Genomic DNA, 6,000 nt, shown 5'->3' with positions numbered 1-6,000 from the left:
TGTCATGTAAGAGTAAGGACTGTTTCTGTCTTCAGTGTGTGTATAGCAGTTAGTTACGTGGAGTCCTGGTTTATGTCTGAAGACTTTAAGCACTCCTACTGTAAATATGTTAATGGAGTTTACAGAAGTACCACTGTGATCTGTGTAAGCGATTATGGAAGTGATATGGTAGAAATTAAAGAATGAAGAGAAAAAAATATAATTTGTGCATTCTAGTTAATTCTTTCCAGTGGGCTAACTTTGAAGAGTGATTCCTATTCAAACAATGCGGTCTTCTGATGTTCCCTAAATGGGCTGCTGATTATAAAATAAGGCTAGTGGTACTTGTTCCGCTTTACTGGTAAATTTAGATAGTGTTCCATATGGGGTTCTGACTGACATGAATCAAAATTTACTACTTAACTATTACCTGGCAACATACAGGGAAACTAAGGCAGTGAATTCCCCTATAAGGCAGAGCTTATTGCACTTATGCAGTTTGGTAAGGAGCACTGATCTACCCAAAGTCTGGCTTTAGAGACCTAATACCCATTGACTTTCACAGGGCTTTGGATGTTGTAACCTCTTTTAGTGAGCCCCAAGTCTCTGAATGAGAGTCATACCTTTATTGTTGAAATGCCAGGAATACAATCTAAGTCATCTGGGCTCACTTAATGGGTGGCTCCCTGAATTTTCTTCTGAAGCCTGCCTCTCTTTTCATTGTAGCAGCTATTGAGTTAATATTACATTAATCCTAAATATAATATCAATATTGCAGCATCACTATGGACCCCAAATTTTTGACCTTCTAATTATTTTTAAGAAAAAAATTCACTAAAAATATCCCCAGATACAGGCAGCAGCCAAGTGGAAAACTCATGTTTTTTTCTGATCTTCAGGTCAATACATACTTTTTGTTCATCATAAATTCAAGATCCTTAGTTTTCAACAAAATATATCTGTGTAAAGGGTAAATAAATACCATAGAACTAATTCAGCCTCATAGACTGCATATTTAAACTGAAGCAGGGACAATTCTTGTATTCAGACTACCTGGCACTGCAGTGCTTTTATCCATACAGCCATTACCTATCACCCTAAAAGTCAAACTACCTGACTGGGAGTGCTCCATTGAAGTTGCCCTAATCATTCATGTGAGTTTTTTGAGAAGATATAGCTAGGCACAATCCAGTGGCTGTGCTAACAATTTAATGGTAGGAGCTACATTGTGCCATTGACCTGCTCTTCCAGGTTTACTAGTTCAGAGACAGCCACAGTGTGTAAGGCAGCATCAAATGACTCATCTGTAGCAGCAGAATCAAGGAAGCCTTGACACAGTTATTAACACAGTGATCCACAGCCAGGGGTGAAAGGATTGCTTGGCAGACCCTTGCCAGAACAACAAAGTGTTCCTAGACATCATCTAATCCAAGTTTGATTGCACACTACAAATATTGCCTTTTCCAGCCTGTGGGTCTTCTTGCAATTCATACTACTACTAATAATAATTATAGTTTTCTGGCATTTTATCCATCTCATCTTAAACCACTTGTGTTTCTGCTATATGGTGTAATTACTGAAGGTCACAGCAAAAGCCTGCAGCAGAAGAAACAGCTAATTCAACCAGTGGGATCTCCAATTGACATCAGTTGACCTACTTTTCTTGAAGTAAATGAAGCCAGCAACAGTTGAGGGTTTAGCTCATTTTTCCTAATTATTTTTGCTTTAATCATAATTCTATTCTTCTTTAAGGACCACTACAGCTAGAAGCTGCACAAGAAATAACAATAACCCCTCCAAGCGATGATTGTAATAAAATAGTTAATACCTGCTCTGTTTATTTATAAGACTACTGACTAACTGACGTAAAGATGACACTACATTGACTTGATCTGGCTGAGGAGTAGGCAGGCATGAAATGATACACGCTGTGCTAAATTTAGCCAGCATAGTAGAAGCACTGGCTTTCTGTAGATAATTCAGTCAGCCAAACTTGATAGCATGAAAGAGTATCAGTACACAAGGCAGATAACTCAGGTTTAGAAGTTCATGACAACATGGCCATTGAGACTAAAACCATAAATGCTTTCAAAAAGCAGCTAGAAAACCATGAAAGAAAAGTTAACTCCAGCTTAAGAAAAATAAAGACACAGGTTGGACTTCTAGCTTGTAAAGTTTTTAAGACTTCCTGGAAGTTGAAAGGATAAACTAAAAAAATAAATAGAATTTAAGCTTTTACCTGCTTTGTAATTTTCACCTGAGGACCCATTACAGGTTACTTCAAAACTGAGTATGCTGTCAATGGAGACTTAGCTCTGACTCAATTATTATTGTTCTTAGTAAAGCACTCTTTACCTTTAACACTAAGAGCACTGTCTGTGCTTTCTGGATGGCTTCCATATCTGCAGTTGAACAAGCTCTTTCCATTTATTTTTCTTATTTATTTTTTCCTCTTCTTTTTTTGCCTTTTTCACCACAGAAATGCCCATATTGCCATCATCTTTATTTTTGCTATATCCTGCTTTCTAGTAAAAAACCGGATTGTTTATGTACATATATATATGTGTGTGTGCATACTTGTATATACATATATATATACTGTGCTTAATTATTTGCAATTAAGCTTGGTGACAATTGTTTTTGTGCATTAGTGATAATCACTTTTTAAAGAGCAAAGCCTATTATTGCTGTAGCGTGTGTTTCAGATGCCCTGCAGATTTGAGTAATTTTGGGTATTGCATCTGTTTGTGGTAAAAAGATTTTACAATGCCTATAAAATTTTGCCTCATGACATGTTCAGCAAGTGTATCTGTGGCACTGTGTAGCAGTTTCAGTACTTTTATTAAATAATAGATACCTTCACGTGACACAGTTTTTAAACAATACCTATTATTAGAAACAGAAGTTAGGAGGTCTAAAGTCTGGGGTGAGATCTTGTGAAAAGCAAATGGTTTCTGCCCAGCCGATCCAGTCTGTACATTTTAGCATTTTCTTAGGTTTGGGATGTGTAAAGTTGTCTCATCTTCCTTCAAATGACTTGTGTGTTGCTGAATACAAAATATTAAAGGTGCACAAACACCACAGTATTCTGTAATAACTATTTAAGGATATTTGTAAAATTGGTTCAGTTATACAAATACATGTCACTGGAAAATTAGAGGAGAGTGATCTGTTCTGCTGAATGCTGGGGTTACTCTTTCTGTCATGAGACATGGTTAAAACATTCAGATGTCTTTATACTCATCATATTTAGCTGCCTGAATATTATTTGCTTGGGTGTCAGCTAGGCACTCAAGAGTGCTTTCACAGTCAATAAAAAGAGATCCTCTGAAACAGTGACTTGTCCTTTCCTAACATTGGTCTCTACAGTAAGCCATGTGAAGAGCTCTCAGGAGGTACTAGTTTCTCTCTACAGGTACAAAAAAATATCAGCCTTGAAAACACTAGATCTAAGCATCCAAAATGTAGCTGTTTAACATGAAAATGAGATTAATTGTACCATTTTCTATCCTTATCTGAGTCAGCTGGACAAAGAAATAAAGACAGTTCTATCACATCTGTTCTTATCTGTCATGCTCCTATTTCCCCCCAAAGAGGTCTTTTAAGTAAGTTGGAAAACTGCCCAATATTCTACTTCTTCACACGCTGTTCCTGCAGAAGCCTAGAGGCCCAAAAGTCACCAGTAACTGCTTTTGTAGCAGTATTCAAAGTCATCATTTAATATATTTTTAGCATGTGTTTGTTTCGGTGGGTTTGGGAGGGGGGGAGGGGAGGTCTTTTTTTTTTTTCATCCAAGGCTTCAGTAACAGAGTTATACAGTTCCTAGATCAATGCTGAGTAACACCACACCAATGCAAGGACTGAACTGAGAGATTTTGCTTTTGTCTGCAAAAAAAGCAATATAAGCCTGTCCTCTTTCAGCTAATCCCAAGAAAAGCGCTATTCACATCCTAATCTTTCGTGCAAAAAACCTACAGGCAAATGCTGTTGTTTCTGTTGCTAAAGTACCTGTTGACTAAAACAACAAATGAAAATCATGATCCGTCCACGCAATGTCTCTAAGAAAAAGGAGAAGCTAAATTAGCTGGGTGCATTGCTTGCCATGATTTTCTCCATCACTTTGAATTGTCATGATGCAAAATACCATGTGGTTGTGAGAGTGCATCACTTTTATACAATCAAAGAAACTTTCCTTCTGTTCCCTCCTTATTTGCAGCTCATAGACAAGACAACTTTAAGATATAAAGGCAGGATTTGCCGTAGCAAATTTTGAATGATCTAGAAGTGCATGGCTCTTATTAAATCTCCCATTCCTTGGTGAAGAGGAGAGATGGCTAACAGAAGCATGCTCTGTTCATACCAGATGTGATGAGGACTGTGCTTTTAGAGATCATTCAACATTACATCCTAAATAAACCCACAGGCACAATTATTTAAAAGAAATGTGTTACAATCACAGTTAATTAGTTTCAGTTAAGATGGGATAAAACATTTTCTACAATGAACTCGAACCATCACAAGACAGTTCCACTTTCTTCTTCAGATCACATTCCCTTTGAATATCCTTCTCTACTCCTCACCCTCAACCAAAAGGACTTGGTTTTCTGAAAAGCCCCTCTTCCATTGTACTTCTACAAGCACTTGGGAAGTATCAGAAAACTTAATTTCCTTATTTCATGGCTTCATAATGCCTTGCTGGCTGCTGGAAAAGACCAAAAACTAAGTCAACACTCCTCTCTCCCATATTACAACCAATTTTCCCTATAAGATGAAAAAGTGTTGCACAGGTCAAAAAGTGGAAGAGTGTTAAAAATAATCTTTTCTTTGTGATAGTTCAAACTTTGGTGAATTTACACTCACCAATGACAGAGATCACATTAAAAAACTCTCAGCTACCATCCATTTCTACATTACCCTAATTTAGATCCCCTGGAGTTTAATGAAAGTTTAAAAATCACTAACTGCAAGCTCTGATTCTTCTTGCTGTCAGAATATCTTTTCCCTTTTCTGGATCAATGGTGTTCAAGATGTTAAGATCTCTGAAAACCAAAAAGGATTAATTGTAAGCCTAATATTCAGGCTTCATGGACCCATTCTCTCTCTATCCTATTGTATGACCCCATGTCTCCTTCCTGCTGCCCTTGAAGGTGTGTGACGGCAAATGAGGAAAATTCTCCTTCCTGGCCTCACTGGTAGAGCATCTAGGTATGTTTTGAGGCTCCACCAGCAGCAAGCAAGCAGTGTTATTCAACAAACTTTGCAGACCGCTGCGTTGCTAGGGATTTAAAAGAAACAACACCATGTGCAGTGCTGTCAACACCTTGGCAATATCAGCCTTTCCTCAATTACTTTTGCTTACAAATTACTCCTAATTTTGTTCTTTAAAGCTAGTTAAGAACAAGTGCTGGTAGGATTGATGGGGAGCTAACTGCATGATTAAGTAATTACATTTTTAAAGCTTGCCTTACACTACGACTAGTGATTTGTCACACAGCAGCAGAAACCCAACATAATGAATGAGAAATGTTTAAAGGTAGTTCTTCCAACTCTTTTATCATACCATGCCTGGTGCCATATAAGCACACGATTCTCAAATAAAGAAAATCTATCCTATAATTTCACCATTTCTAAGGAATTTGTTAGACCTTTGATCACAGGTATTCACATTTATTATGCGTTTTGTCCTGTGGTCAAAATTCATTTGTTTTAGAAAATAGTGAATTGATTTTGGATAAAATAGTTTTCTGTCAGAAAAAGGGTTCCACCAAATTCTGAGATGCTTTTGATGCATATTGACTCAACAAAATCCAGCATACCAATAATAATTGGAAACACTTGTGTTATTTACAATGTGGGAGCATTTGGATGCTTCAAATGCAATTGTGGCACAACCAAACGAGGCACTGCACAATTGCTGTGCAATAAGCCCCAAGTGCCAGAGCCCTGAGAAACTGGTGGCAATACTCCTACAGACTTCTGTAGACTTTGAATCTGACTCACAAGGGGAGTGGATCTCTGACA

This window comes from Neopsephotus bourkii, unplaced genomic scaffold (genome assembly GCF_033783945.1).
Source record: "Neopsephotus bourkii isolate Nb327-2 ecotype Australia unplaced genomic scaffold, CSIRO-AGI_Nbou_v1 NB_1600, whole genome shotgun sequence".
Taxonomy (NCBI): Eukaryota; Metazoa; Chordata; class Aves; order Psittaciformes; family Psittacidae; genus Neopsephotus; species Neopsephotus bourkii.
The sequence above is the reverse complement of the archived record's forward strand: the minus strand, read 5'-3'. Positions refer to the sequence as shown.